The 16,141-nt window shown below is 43.3% G+C and overlaps 1 protein-coding gene across 2 annotated transcripts in view; it reads left to right on the forward strand.

Moving 5' to 3' along the window:
• Positions 1-16,141, forward strand: part of LOC109030732 (protein spitz) — a 269,815-nt gene that overhangs the window by 74,465 nt on the left and 179,209 nt on the right. Inside the window, exon 1 of one of the 2 annotated variants that reach the window (XM_072298892.1) lies at positions 5,687-5,796. The exons of the other annotated variant lie outside the window; for it this stretch is intronic. The gene's annotated coding sequence lies outside the window, so the exon portion shown is untranslated. Of the gene's footprint in view, positions 1-5,686; positions 5,797-16,141 lie in introns of those variants that run through there. 2 annotated transcript variants of the gene reach the window in all.

Here is a 16,141-nt window from a genome sequence, read left to right on the forward strand (position 1 = left end):
GCGCAGCCGCCGCTCGCACTTCCTGCGCCCGAAAAATGGATCATCACATCCATGTAATCATCAAAATAATAGCGCCACATCCACCTGGGCGCGTGCGATACAGATACTGCCGCGCCAGGGAAAAACGCCGTACGAGCCTTCAGGCGTTGCCAAATTTTCTTCGATAAATCACGAATTTTCGGGGAAATTTTTAAATATTTTTCTTCCAATTTTTTCAGGTAATTTTGTTCGCAATTTAACCTAAAGCTCTTGAAAATGCCTCGGAAAAATACTCAAAACTTTCCTCAAAAATAAACATTTCTTCGAAGGAAATTTGGCAACTCCCGAATGCTCATACGGCGTTGTTCCTTAGGACGGCAGGATACATCCAAGCTCGAGGCCGGGTTTGCGGAAGCGGCCGGGGCCGGAACAACGGGACCGGGGGCCACCGATCGCGACGCGTCAATCACGGGCTAAGACAAGGGTCCGAGAGACATCAGAAACGACGAGACAACAAACGCCTCCCGGCCCGGAATGGTAAGTCCCCGTTCGATAATTCAATTGAAGGCGCGAGCTCGCGCGGCCCGAAATCGGGCGCGGGGCCCCCCTCGGCACGGGCGGAGGCCCCGGGTTCGGCAACCCCGCCCGGGGGTGCGCGCGAGCAATTTGAATCTGGTATTTTTATTTAATATTTATAATAGCAACTAGTGTTGGGGAGGGTGACATCCAAGGGATGGTTTGTGCTTCAGCGGAAGTGTCTGGGCCGCGGCTCCGGCCTCCCCCTCCCCCCCTCCCCCCGCCGCTCCAGGCTACTTCCTCTCTGATAAACACTTTTAAACAAATTGAGCCGTCTTCCACCTTTCCGCGCCGGTATCCTATCCCCCGAACTTCTTAACGAAAAGCACCTCGTTCCACGCTCGGGCCCCGTCTTTTCGGCGCGGCACCACTGCCGCTTACAGGATCATCTGACCTCGGGTTAACTCCTGTCTTGTCCCTCGCACTATTTCAACTTGAAATGAGGATTATTTATTCTCTACTTTAGTACGGACTCATTTTCCAACTCATATCACGCTCCGTACATGAGCTCGCCTCTGATAGACCTCTCGTTGAGTTTTCACCATCGAAACTATCGCCATTGACGGAGAGACTGATATTATTTGGAAGAAAAGAGCGCCACTTCCAACCTATCGAAACGACCGATTGGAGATCTACGAATTAAAAATTCAATGCTATGGTGTCATGAGAGTTCGCAGTAGTCGGGAGTTCTGCACAGCTTCCTTTCGCAGTAGCTCTGTAGCAGGGTCGGACTGGCTCGCATCTGAGGGCGTAGACCCTTGACTGGTTAAGGGGGCGTAATTTGATATTTCCTGGTAGGGCATTCCCTACGTGGAGAGTGGTTCAGAAACTTTTGGCAAATCAGCACAAGTTTACGCTATTTTCAGGTTCAAAGTTTATTGGTCGCACGGAGTAAAAATTGCAAAATTGAACGTGAAGCACAGCATTGATAGCTCACGCTTCTCGTCATCGCGCCTTCAATTTTTCAGATGCAGCACGGACGTCTATCAAGTACGAATAGTTGTATCTCTGCGCCGTCGTAAACACGCATTCTTTCCCTCCCTCTTTTTCCACATTGTGTTTGTTTTCGTTTCTCTTATTCGTAATGGTGCCTCAAGCACTACAAGAATAATACAGCCGAGGGTAGGAGAGATGTCCTCAGGCCTTTTTTTAACTTTTCTCCCGAATCAGAGCGACGCTTCATTTGACAGCATAAAGCAGAGTATTGAGAGCTCACGGTTCGCGTCAGCGCGCCTTCAATTTCTCAGATGCAGCACGGACGTCCATCAAGTACGAATAGTTGTATCTCTGCGCCGTCGTTAACGCGCATCCTTTCCCTCGCTCTGCTTCCATATTGTGTTTGTTTGCGTTTGCCTTATTTGTAATGTTTCTTCAAATAGAGCAGAGCATTGCGAGTTCACGACTCACGGCATCGCGTCTTACATTTTTTATATGCAATATCGACATCCATCTTGCGCGAATGGTTGTATCGCGTTTACACTTTAGATGTCTCTTTTCTTTGAATTTCGAGATAAATTAAGGTTAAGTTTACCCGAGCCTTGCTATGGTATGTCCAAATCAATAGTCATTTGAAAAGGAGGAAATACGTTTAAAGGTCTCTTAAGAGGTCTATAAAGGATGCGTATGTCTAAAAATCGAACCTACCATCGCTTCTAAGGGAGTTGCACATAGCGAATGAAGAAGGAGGATGATAAAGCGCCTGTATGTCAAGAAGAAGGTGAAGATTTCACAGAAAATTGTTCACGCTTCAAAAAGTAGTTCTTGGACCTCTGTTTACCACTATCATGCGTTAAAGCATCTCTCTTTACTCCTAACTCTCTCTTCTTCCGTTCATTTAAGAAATTTTTCTCACATATTCTCGGTCGTAATTTTTTTTCTTCCTATTCTGCTATCTGTAAGAGGGGCGCGTTTTCTGCTCGCAAAGGGGGCGTATCTGCCAATGGCAGATTGGCCTTATGGCCAGTCCGAGCCTGCTCTGTAGACCATTTAACGAGCGCCAACTTTCTTTCAACGAGGCTTTGATGAGACTCCGAAAATAGGTTCGTAAAGCGTAAAAGTGAGAATGTTTTTCCTAGTCTAAATTGAGAAAATTAAATCTTCCTTCCGTTTTAATGAGGAGCCTCTAACAGAACAGTTAAAATAACGCCTCACGTGTAGACAATAGATCGTACTTGATACATCAAACAGGTGAGATTGTGTCGATATCGATTGGTTCAACATGTAAACGTAGCCTCTGTTCAAGGTGAAGTTTTATGCCAATAATTGACATCTGATTTTAAAGGATTTTATCCCCCAGGGAGGAAAGGTGGTTCCCCCAGGGATAAATTTTTTGGTGGAAGGTTCTGATGGCAATTTAAAGAAGTTGCGGATGGTAGGTGGTTTATTATTAGTGATCACCCTCATGCCGTGGGAAGGTATGATTGACAGAAAATAGGAAAAGGGCCAGTTTGAGGAACGGTGAAGCGAGGACAGGATGAAATAAGAAGAGACTGGGCATTGTGGACGCAGAGAAGGTAGAAATGAAAATTCGCTTTCATCTCAGTTTCTGCAACACCTTGAGGACGGGCGTGATGTTTTCCGCGAACGCCGGTGCATCATCGGTGTTCAGTGGAAAATTTTGAAGAAAGAGGTCCTTATTTCCTGCGTTTAATGTCAAGGTAGAACACGGGTTCACTATTTAAAAATAGTGAGCCCGTGTTCTATACCTCTCCCTAACCCGTGCGTGCCATCTCACGCATCTCAAAATTCAAACAGTTTCGAGGAATAAATTAACGCAATCCTTAATGAGCTATGCTCTAATCCTTTTAAGTGAATTGGAAACCACTCTCTCCGGCCTGCCTTGGCCGCCGTATCCGTGCGAATTGTTTTCCAAACAGCGTGCCCTGATCGCTCTTGGGCACTGCTATAGTTTCGAACCAGAATCGGCACATTATAACAGTTGGGTTTCCGTAACTGTTAGATACCTTGGATACTAATCGTTGTCAAAAGAAACTGCCTGCTCCCTTGCTTGGTCGCGGCTTGTCAACAACAGAATCCATTAAAAGTATATTTAGAATATTTAATCCCCAAGTGCATGATTGAGTAATTTCGGCGAAACTTCCAGTTCGAAACCCTGGTTTTCCTCGCACCTTATCCCCCATGTTCACTCTTTCTCACGGCGATTTCTTGAGTTCAGAGAAAAATCAAGTCTCCTTGTCCCCGTCTTCGACACATCTGAAATATGTTTCTGGGTCCTAGAAAAAATTTAAAAAAACGATCAGGCGCCAGTTGACCTACTTGAAAGGTTTTCGTGACAATCATTCATGGAAATGGAAGAAATCATCTTTTTTAAGGAATTAAGCCGTTATCATCCGCGCGAGCAGTGCCAGCAACTTTTAAATGCGTTGTCCCTTAATCTAATACTTCAAAAGTGAAATTTCGTCCACTTTTTAGCAAAAGTCAGCGTAACTATAAGAAAAACAAATCTAAGAGGAGTTTTAGATGGAAGATCAGCATTGGAAAAAAAAAGTCGCTTGGATCTAGAGTCCAGACTCTTAAAAACATTGACAAGAAAAAATACTCTTGATTCAATCGGATTTTTGCTTGAATCGAGAACCAAGCCTCTTAATTTAAGCGGATTTCTTTTTGATTCAATCAAAAATCCGATCAAAATCAAGAGTATTTTCTCTTGTCATTGTTTCCAAGAGCCTGCTCTAGATCAAAGCGATTTTTTTTTTTTAGTGAGGGAAAGTTAAATAATTTGGTAATTGTGGAGTCTGCACGGGAAAATCAGAAAAAGTCAGGGAATCGGAAAATGAAGAGACTATGGAACTTCGATTTACGCGAAAATGTGTCATAATTAGCAGAATGAAGCAGAGAGAGGGATCGAAATTCGGTCGCTCCATAGGGAGAAGACTCCCGAGATTGGAGTGTAGGTTTAATTGGAACAAGACAGAGAGTGGTTGTCGCTAGTAAATAATAAGTCTTGTCTGGATGCTTGTCCTATTTATGGGCGATTATCCTCGCCATAAGGGCGCTGTTCGTGAGTACTCGCGGAGGGGTTCGCAGTCGAGGGTTAATGGGAGTGGGAGGGAAGGAAGGCAGCGGAGCAGTAGGCGACCGGCCGCGGCCGCGTGTGCCCAAGACAAAATAGAGGAAGTCGAGACAAAAATAAAAATTTAAATTCCACCCAAGGATAGGTAAACATCATCAAGCCGCGGATGCTTACGTGCTAAGAGGGATGCTCAGGGGTTGTCGAGTCTTGGGGGGGGGGGGGGGGGGGAGGCTACGGAGGGCACGCGACAAGGAAATCTGACCGTCAAGACAAGCACAAGCTGGACCCGGTGGAGCAGAAGACGCGTCGGTGTCAAATTGCTTTGATATTATTTTAGTGCTCTATGTGATGCTCTGTGAGCATTTGTCCTCTCAACTACCACATGCATTTTTTTAAAGAATCACCCTCTTATATGTAGAGAGATCCAAGGTTAATATCTAAAACATAGGAGAAAAAAAACGGGAAACAAGGCTAAAAAGTACGCATAAACACTTGTACATAACACATAAGTACGCTTGTTTCCCGTTTTTTCTCCTATGTTTTTGATATCACCATTGTCACGGGCTGCTGCTTTAGAAAGTTTAACCTGTGATCCAAGGTTGAACGGCCTGACTGCAGAAGGGTATAGGTAAAAATGATACATTTGTCCTCTACTAAGTTCTTTCAAAAAGTTTCCTCGGAAGAGGCCATGCACCCCTCAAATTTTTCAAGGAAACCACCTTTATTCTGAATTCAGGCAAACGATATGGACAAAGAGTCTTATAAAGCCACTATTCTCCTTAATTTTAACGCTGAGTTCATAAATGGCCTCAAAATTATCGATATTTGAAGATAAAGGGGGGCAGGGGGTCGCCAACCCCAACCCCTTGTCTGCCATTCTCTGCACATGACCATGCCAGATAAGTTTTTTCGTCATAATGTCATGCGCGACCGTCTGGTTGCGAAACACCCTCTCTTCCGCCGAGATTTTTTGTGAGCTTGGCAAACGCGAAGATGCGGACATTTTATTTCGTTCATCCAAGATAAAATAAGCTTGGAGTATTTTTTATAACAAGTATTTTTTCCTTGTTTCAGGTATGATTCCATTATTTTGACCAACTCGAATACTGCTCTTAATTTGGAAATTATGACCCTAATGACATCCCAAGTTAAAGAGCTTTCAAAAGTTCACTTTGTATGAAGACTATACGCAAAATGCGTTTCGTAACGTAAGTACTTCCTCTTACATCGGCCTCATAGGCGAAATCATAGATGAAAAGGATCTGGCTTCACAGATATTCATCCGCAGATATGTCTCTTTATGATATTAAAAACCTCATTTTCCGGAATCGATCCTACTTTTTTGTATGATGATGATGATTGATGACAGACTCATTGAGCAATCTATTCATCAAAAAATACTCAACTTGGCTTTTATCTGTCAGCAGGGGAAGATACGTGTTTCTGCCCGTAAGAAAAGGCTCAGCTCGTCCCTCATCAATCATTCTTAGGCAAAACATTTTGTTGATTCCCGAAATTAACTTTTACTTTATACTCCTTTGGATAACTCGTGCGGAGTGTCTGAACCTGGGTGTGTGACGCAAACGTTCTCCAACCATCAAGTCATAATCTATGGCTCCTTATCCTAAGCGCAAGCCCGCATTGTAGAAGATTGTGAAAAACTGAAATTTACAGAAAAAAATAGATTGCTGATTTGACAATTAAATTGTCAAAAAATATGTCCGACATGTTTCAAATGTACATTTTACAATGACCAATTTAACCACGGAGGTGGTTAAATTAGCATTTTCCCGTTGTAAAATCTACATTGAAACACGCCAGACACTTTTTAACTACAGATTTGTGAAATCAGCAATATCATCTCTTTTCGTGTTAAACAGAACAAGCTCTCCTGCGTTTTTAGTTTACGTACTCTACATGATGGGTACAAAACTTTTTCTTTGCAGTACACTTGGGTACAAAACTTTGACAATCGTGAATTTTAATGTTCGGAGGGTGGTAGTTCCGGAGAAATTGACCTTATGATCAGGTTCGTTTTGAAGTTGACTTTGGACTTTTAAAAATGACCCTCGGAACTGATGCGGTGGTTAAAGTGGCAGTTATCCGTTTTGTTTTCTGCAGTGTTTTACCTGCCAAATCAGTTTTTCTTCTTAAATCTAGCATTACTTAATAGGAAATCTCTCGCCTTGCGTCGTTCAAAGTGTTAACAACGAGCAATAGCTCAGCGCCAATTTGAAGTGCCGAAATCATGCAGAGACTGTTACGATAACGTTGACCGCGCGGTTTGTCACAAGTTGACTTTTGTTTTTTCATGAACGGAAGGTTTGAATTTACCTTGAACGCAAGTTTCAGTAATTTTCGTTGCCCAAATCGTGTTTTGCGTGAAGTTTTGGTGAAGAATCATATATCTGAGTGCTTAAATTCGTACTTTGCCTACTGGTCCTTCGGTCAGGGAAAACATAGACGAGGGAGGAAATTCCAATGGCACCAACTTTGGCCACCGTGAATCCAGCCGGGTTTGATGATATGTATGCCCCGTATCGTTTTGACGTGAGGAGTCGGCCTCTGAAATGCACCGAGCTCCAGTCGGCTCCATGGGTGCATCGGAGACTTCTTCACATGATCGATCGTTTGTTTGTCTTTTTGTTTTAGGCAATAAATCGCGGGGATTTGAAGCGAGCGCTAGACGCCGCGCCGCACACTGGATCGAGTCAATAGAAGAGGTCGCACACAATTTTGAAACTTTAATCGCTTATAACTCCGTTTATACAAGACTTTGAGCTTCTCAAAGTGGTTTCATTGATTTCCTAATCAAATTTTCTTCTGTAAGCATCCCTTGAAATTTAAAATGTGACAAAATAAACATCAAAATTTGCAGTTTCAGACAAATATTTCATGTCCGACCTGTCTAATTGACTCGATCTACTGTGCGCCGCGCCGAGAAGATAGCCCGATGCGACGTGAATTCGTCATAAATCCTAGTCTACTTGCGCCTGCCCTCGTCTCTGCGCCAACTACTTGGATGTGTAGCAAATCAAATGGGTGGGGGGGGGGGGGGGATTTTTATTCAGTCCAGGGATAACCGCCTGTGAGCGAACAATCAGAGACGGATGTATCGAACTAACTTCAAACCTGCCCTGCCTTTTTACCATGAAGAAAATCATTGCGTAACGCCCAAATTTTCGAAACTAAGTTCCCTAAGTTTCCTTGAAAGATTAATCTAATTTAAATCGGATTCAACAGAAATATTGATATTATATTTGTAAAGTAAAACAAGAAAGCGTTAAGTGCTCAAACGTTGACGTCATTCTATGTAAAAGAGCAGTAAGTCCGCACTACGCGGTCTAAGAGCCGCACCTATTGCTGACTTAAGTACAATGCTGCCCTTTTCTGTCTTTCTAGCCTGAAAATTTGATTGTTGTGTTTCAGAAATGTAACCACACAAGCACGTACCAGGTAGCACACACTGCTTTCTTGCCTAACAAGTAATAAATGCGGCCAAATTTCTTACATTTGAGGGTCAAATTTGTCGATTTTGAATCATGGACATTACCATATTTCTGACGGTGGTAACCACACATCTAGTAGATCTACATATTAGATGTATGGTCCCGTCAACACCAGCGAGAGTTAGGTGCTGGCTACTTTTTTTCCTGGGGAACATCTGCAACTAGACAGAATTTTGCCCACTAAATGGATTCTATATTTCGTCACCTCTCGGCCACAGTATCACAAGCGCCATGCGACATTTCAAAATTTCTACCGCCATTTTATTTTTTTAAGATAAATTGTTGGTTGAATCTGTTCAAAAATTTCACGCGGCAGCACAAAGGAAATGCAGTGAAATCTTCGGACAGTTTCGTTGAATAACTTCTATGTAGAAAAATAAAATGGCGGCCGAAATTGTGAAACGTCGCATGGCGCTTGTAAGACTTTGGCCAGAAGGTGACCATTTGTGGAATATGATAAAGTAGAAGAACTCCGCAGTATATCTTCCTCGGGAAATACCCCTAAAAATGATAAAGAAGTCGAAATGGTTAGACCAACAGTGCTATCAGAAACGGATATTGTGAGAAGTCCAGTGGAATCAGTCGGAGGTGGACAGATTCTGCGCGTGACTCGGTGCAGGAGGGAATTGTCGCCGGAGAATCAACTTTTGACTGGATGTCCCGGATTCGAAGGGGTTATTCCCCCTCGGCTGCAAGGATTCATGGCTCAATTCGAGCAGGAGCCAGGATTTCGGCGCAGGCGTAGCTCGGTGGTCGGTGCACAGCCGTAGCGATGACTGTTGAGCTTCGTCGTTGTCCTCGGGAGTTGAGCGTTGATTTATTAGATTCATGGAAGATGGCCAGCCAACTGTGAAACGTGACTGAATACCAACATTATTAATGCGGCCCTATGAGGCACCACATTGCGGCCTCTCTGTCTTGCCCGCCTTAGCTCATTGTTGCATCTTTGCACTTTAGTTCAAGATTTTCGTGTCGCTGCTTTGAAGCCTCCACCGCGCATCACCGGGAAATCTGGAGATGAAAAATCCCTGACGCACAAAAATAACGTGCGGTCATATTCTCTGGAAAACAATTGGAGGGGTTAATTTATCTTGATTAGTTAGCACGCTGATATCTCGTGCAATTGGGTTGCCGCAAGAGCTCGTATCAAGATTTCGGCACCTTCCGGCCGAATTATCCCAAACGCCGAGCGACGTTTAAAAATTTCCGCCGCCGTTATATTTTTTTACAGAAAAATTGTTAGTTGAATCTGTTTGAAGATTGGACTGAATTTTATCGGCAGCACAAAATTCAGATCCCATTGGTTGAAAGTTTAAAACGGTGTTTGTTGTGGAGTAACAGGGACAATGATTACAAGGAGGGAAAACGTCCCGTTTCGTCGCTCCCCTGGCGTAAGGGCGCTCAGTGGACCGAGTCAGTAGGAGAGGTCGGACAAAATTCGGAACCTTTAAAATCTTATAACTCCGTTCATACAAAACTTTGAGGTTCTGAAGGAGGTTCCATCGGTTTTCTCGTGATAATCTCTTTGAAAAGCACCCCTTTTTTAAATGTGACGAAATAAACATCAAAATTGCAGGTTTTAGTAAAAAATTTCATGTCCGACCTCTCTGATTGACTCGATCCTCTGTGGAGCGTATCTCTACATCTGCATGAGCCCCAGAGCATGGATTTTTATGCATATACAGGGTGTATACCGGCCCTCAAAAATCCCCAATGCCCCCAATTATCTCCTATCTTGGAAGGGTGTCCCCGCTATCCCCGAAAGTCCCCAATTTTCTTATTCAGGTCCCCTAAAAATGACCAAAATCGTCCTTAACAGCGTCATTTTTCAAATTTTCCCACCAGCCGCGGCGGCGGCGGCGGCGCGGTATAACCAGGAATAAAAAAACTGAAGTGTTGCTTGATTTTTCGTGTGTTTTCATCGGTTCAACATGGCTTGTAAAATTAATCGTATAAAGTACGCTTATTAATTAACGCTCTAACTAGCTCTCTTTCTCTTACTATTTCGGGGGGAAAAAATCCCCGATTTTCTCGAAAAAACGCCCCTAAAAGTCCCCCGAAGTCCCCAAGTATGGTTTGTATGGTTTTGTTGATATGGTTTTTTTGACTGGTAGACACCCTGATATAAGAGGGCTCTGGTGGAAATTGAGGCACGCCTTTAATCCTTTATGGCGGAGTAGCGGGGATTTGAGGCCCCCCATCTCATCGGCTGATCCGCGGGAAGGAGTCGGCGTTAGGACACGGGTCGTTCTCGATCGTCAGAGCGGGTCATTGGCATGGCCGCCGCCGCGCCGCGCCGCACGGCATCAGATTGCCCGCGACGGCGACGACACTCGCCCACCTGCCCGCGCCGCCGCCGCCGCCGTCGTCGTCATCCATCCGACCGACGTCCGCCGACCAACCGAATCCGTTCCTCCTCTCGCCGTATTTTCATCATTTCACAGCCTGAGTTCGCGAAAATTTGAAAAATCCTTGCATTTATTCCACTTTTTACTTCGTTCTAATTTTCAAGTTGAACAGCAACGTATCGACGGTGTAAGTCGGCAATCACATAACTCGGTTTGCGACGTCGCAGACTTCCTGTCATACTTTATTTTTTAAACGGAAAACTACTCAACGGCAATTCTTTAAAACTGCCGTAATTTTTCTTCTCTGTGCGAAGAAAATTCTGCAAAAACTTCAAGGAATGATGTGAATTTGTTCTCCTTTAAAAAAATAACGAAGAGGAGGAGATTTTCAGACACCGCAAACGAGTTATGTGATTGCCGACTTACACCGTCGATATGGGAGGAAACCGCTCAAATATGCTCAAAAGTCCTCGAATGGGGATGTTGCATGTGTGAGGAATTTGCGATTTGACTTTTGATTCTTATGTAAAAGTTCGCGAGAGTCACGATGGTGCCACTGGTTTTCTCTGAAATCAACTCCCAAGCTCAAAGAAAGCTATCAAGTTGAGGCCAAAATGGAAGGGATATCTCACGCTATCCTTGGAGTCTCACCTCTACATCAAGATGAACGCTCCATGCAAAGATAGGGAGCAAATACTTTAGCAGGGATGCCGTGTTTCCAGTTTTAGAGTCCCCAAATAAAGTGGCAGCCCTGTCAATGTATTTTCTCCCTATCCTTGCATGGAGAGTTTGTCTGGAGAGGTGGACTCTCAGGATAGCGTTGGATATCCCCTCCATTTTGGCCTCAACTTGAGATTTTTTTGAGCTAGGGAATTGATTTCAGAGAAAACCAGTGGCACCATTGTGTTTCTCGCGAACTTTTACATAAAAATCAACAGTCAAATCGCAAATTCCTCACACATGCAACATCTCCATTTGAAAAAATTTCAAGGCATGGCCGTTTGGATGGAAATCAGGGATGCCCTTGGGGTGCAAGATGTTAGCCAAGTTGACCAGTGTGAAGAGGAGGATGTGGTCAGGGCACGTTGACGGAATGGATGAAGAGAGACTTCATCGTCGGCGTAAGTCCGCAATCCCATATCGACGGTGTGAGTCGGCAATCATGACGTCGCAGACTTCATGTCATACTTTATTTTTTAAACGGAAAACTACTCAACGGCAATTCTTTAAAACTTCTGTGCGAAGAAAAACTTCAAGGAATAATGTTAATTTGTTCACCTTTAAAGAAATAACATAGAGGTGGAGATTCTCAGACACCACAAACGAGATATGTGATTGCGGACTTACGCCGCGCCGTCGATATCTCGTTTGCGGTCAGGTTAATTAAAAGGGGAAAAAAATCCAAGTGGAAGTTCAGTTCGGTGGTCAGGGAAAGTCGGAAGCATTTTAAGTCAGACTTGGAAAATGAAAAAATCATGGAAGCCCCGCATTCCATCAAAGATCCCTTCCGAGAATGGGATGTCATTTCACAGAAAGGAACGAAGTCAACATCGCTGATCATACTTCCCTAGATAGGTAAGCTCTGCAATCTAACCATGATGAGACCCTTTTGTTTCCCTAAATTTTGGTTCCTGCGCGCTGATTGAAGACCATCTCGTTGTCGAAATTTGAAGTTCACTGCTCCCCGCGGGCGAAGATTTATGCCCGATCATATCCGCTGCCTGTCGGGGTCGGGTCATGCCCAAGGTGATGTCACCCCTCACCTTATTTCGATCGTCGACCTTCCGAATTGCAATATTCGGGTGCGTGAGTACATCTGCCGTGCTTTTCGCCCGTGAGGATTTTCAGTAGCTGGCTGCAGGAAGATTAAGCGCCGCTTCCTGGTTCGACCCGCGTCCTGGCGGATGTGCGCAGAATCAAAGAACTCGTATATCATTTAACGCGCCCATACATACCCGTCTGCTCCCGGAGTGCCAATGAATCCGGGCACTGTTGTCAAAGTGTAGTGGGAAGAAATAAACAATGGCTATAATTTCGGCAATAATATAGATTTGCGATCTAAACGAATAGTGCCACGCTAAATCTTGGGCAAACCCAAGAATGGGGGATTACCCCCCCCCCCCTCCTCCCTGTTTGTTCCATAATTAGGAGGAAGAAAAAGGAAAGGAAGAAAGAAGGACGCTTTTATTAGTAATTATGAATGGCAAAATTAACTGAAACTGCATAGATTCTTCAAAATGTTGGCAATTTTCCGGGGGACGCCTCCTGAACCCTGTTTCCTCCTTCCCCCACTCGAAGTGTCTGGATCTGGAGTACCTGTCTACGGGAGAGTATTGCCACCTCTTTGCCGCTCTCTGATTGGTTCATCAGTTTCAGGCTATCATGGAGCTCCAAAGTTGAACCCAATGTAAAGAAACCCGACCCTGTGGAAAACGTATTATCGGCTGAGAAAGGAATGATAATCACACTCAAAGGTTAATTTTCGGCAAAAATATCCATCAAAGGTCGATCCGAACTCAATTCAGAAGTTGATCATAGAAAATATTCTATCACATCCAAAATCACGCCTAGAACTTGTAGAACTTCGTAGCCATCTTGTTTGTTTACATTGGGCCAAACTAGGAGCGGAGGGGCTGGGGTTTGTTTACATTGGTCCAACTTTGGGGCTCCACGATAGCCGACCAATCAGAGAGTGGCGCACTTGTTCTGTAAAGAATTGAGATGGCAATATTCTCCCGTGTACAGGTGCTCTAGATCCGCCTGCGCTAAATTGCGGAAGAAACATGTTTGCGTCTCTGATTTCGTCTGAACTCCTCTACTGAGGGCGCAAGTCTACATTAACCATTCTGAATGGACTCCTCGGATATGTTTTCGGTTTCGTTTCGTCGCCCTTCTGACGTGAAGACGCAACTGTTTTTCGGGAGAAGCCTTTGTCCTCCTCATAATTCAATGCTATCCCAGGCTCATATCGGTGAGAAGTTACGCCTTATGTCAGCCTAGCGAATAAGATTTGTAATCTCCAAATAGGACACTCTAAATAACTCGCCTCATGTAGTAGCTCATAGTTAGTTTAGGGTTTAGAAACAGCTGAAGGTAATACTTGGGTTAACACGTTTCTAGGAGGAAAATTTGTAATTATTTCATTAGGTGATTAGGAAGTACGTCCCTGGAATCGGGAACTTTAAATGAGAAATATTAACATGTAAATTTTAAAGCAATCAACAATAAGAAATAATAATACAGCTAATTAAGTGCCAGCAGTCTCGGTATACTATACAGCCGTATCTCTTCAGGGAGGAAGTGTACGGTTCCAGATGGAATTCAGGGTATATTATCAGAGATTTTATCTTTGGAATTGGACGTATTTCTGTCAAACGGAACTATGTGCATTTAGACATGAGCCCTGAGACCCATAAGAATACACGCATAACAGGGCTCACGTCATAATGCACATAGTTCCGTTTGATGGCAATACGTTCAATTGGTCCGTGACTTTGTGTCGAAGTTAAGCTGTGTACGTGAGTAGTGTAAAATGGCTGTTTTGGATAGTTTGGCAATCCTGCTTATGTGTTCAGCCCCAACTCTGCGTGGAGGATGTGACCAATCGCAAAGTGTTAAGGTTGAGATCACCGGTCTGAGATTTAACTTTAATGGCACATATATCCTAGTAGAATGCAATTAGCTCATCATCCTTTTTCGTCATGATATATAGCAAACGTTATTAGTGCCCCTTTTACTTTGTCGTTCACATCATTATCAAAATTGCCTTTCAAAATTAAAACGTCCCTGAATATTTGTTTGCTCGAAGGAATAACAATAATCAAATTTTTCGATAAATAAATGAAACGGCAGGAAGTCTATGAAATTAAAAATAAAATGAAAAAGTTTAAAAATTAGTAAAATTATTAAGGACCTCAGAGGATTTTTGAAGGGCTTTAATACTTTCGAAAATCCTTCAAAGATCCTTGAAAATCCTTGATTGTATTAATTGAAATTTCTTGAAAAGTCGTTGGAGGGGTCTTAATTTTCGTTTTGAAAATCTGCCAAGAACCTCCTAACACTAGACAACTTCAGAGTGCTAATATTTCGATTGACAAGAAGATCCATCGGAAACAACACGATCTTAGCAACGTCAAGTAGACTGCTTTCGGCAGAAAGGAACCAAGCCACGTCAGCATTGACATTCGGCCAGCTTATTCGGCAATTTAATATTTTAACATAAAAACGGTTGTGCGGATTTTTGTGAAAATATCGGTGAATCTTTTGCATAGTATGTAGCATATTCCTTGTAATTTTCAATAGAATTCGCACGAACATTCTCATATAAAAAATTAAATTGCCCATTTAAAATCGGTAATAGCTGATGTGGCTTGGTTCCTTTCTGCTAAACGCGGTCCAATTGCAAATGTATCATTTTTTCGAAAGGTCCCACATTTTAAAAGTTTAAAATGAAAGCTACGTCCAGGTGATGCACTTAAAAACTTTTTCTTCGCCTTTCACTCTCGTGTTTAAATTTCGGTTTAACAAAAATCACCTTGGGCCGTTTGAAGACAACTGTAGGCTAGAGGGCTGGAGAACGTGTCCTTTGCGTAATCCGAGTTATTACTTAAGTCTGCGGACTCGAATGGAATGCGCTACATTCGGGCCCTCCCGAGGTTTCGAGCTACCTTTGATTTCGACTTAAAACATGCCGCCGAACCATTAACGATCCTCGTATTGTTGCGTGTCTCCAATCGTAGCCCACGCATTCGCATTATGCAGTGTCAGCAGCCAACGATTCCTCGTTTCAGGAAATTCCGTCATTTTCTCAGCAGCCAAGTTTAGTTCTTACTGCGCTGAAGTCTTATTCGAGTATCTCATCATGAAATAATTTGGACTGCGTTAAGGAGAAGGGAACCAAGCCAAATTAGCTATTGCCGAATCGGATTGAGCAATTTAATTTTTTACATGAAAACGGTTGTGCGGATTTTTGTGAAAATGTCAGTAAATTCTCTACATCGCACGAAAAAAATTCCTTGAAATTTGCAAAGGAATCCTCACAAACGTTCTCTTGTAAAAAATTAAACAGTCCAGTAAAATTTGGCAATATAGCAGCTGAGGTGACTTGGTTCCTCTCTGCTAAACTTTTGTGCGGAATCCTTTGAAAATTTGAAGGAATTTGCTTCACAGTATGCAGAGAATTTACTGAAATTTTTACAAAAATGCGCGCAATAGTTTTCATGAAAATAATTAAATTGCCTAATTAAAGTTGGCAATAGCTGATGTAGCTTGGTTTCTTTCTGCCCAACTCGGTTCATTTAGGACTATCACTCCTCGGAAAGCCGCCAAAATCATTTAAATTGGCAGAGTAGAACGGTAGAATGAACTACGACAAAAAATGAAAAAGGGAATGAGAGTGCACGCAGTAATGAAAACGTGGAATAGAAATATTTTACGATCACAATTTTTACATCCCTGAAAGTAGGGTTGTTGAAATCAGACGAAGCGCGTAAAACTATCCCCGGCCTGAAATTAACGCCGCAACCCAAATTTGTCACCTCTCAGTTGCAACGGTAAAACAGGTCTGGTCGGAAAGCGAAACCCTCTTTTTGGCGGACTAATGACGCTGTAATTGATTTCTCAAGGCGGAGCTGACTTGACGGCACGGCCGGCGCTTCCACTCACCAGAACCAGGAAACCCGGGAGAGGTAGTGAAT

Source organism: Bemisia tabaci, chromosome 3, assembly GCF_918797505.1.
Source record: "Bemisia tabaci chromosome 3, PGI_BMITA_v3".
NCBI lineage: Eukaryota > Metazoa > Arthropoda > Insecta > Hemiptera > Aleyrodidae > Bemisia > Bemisia tabaci.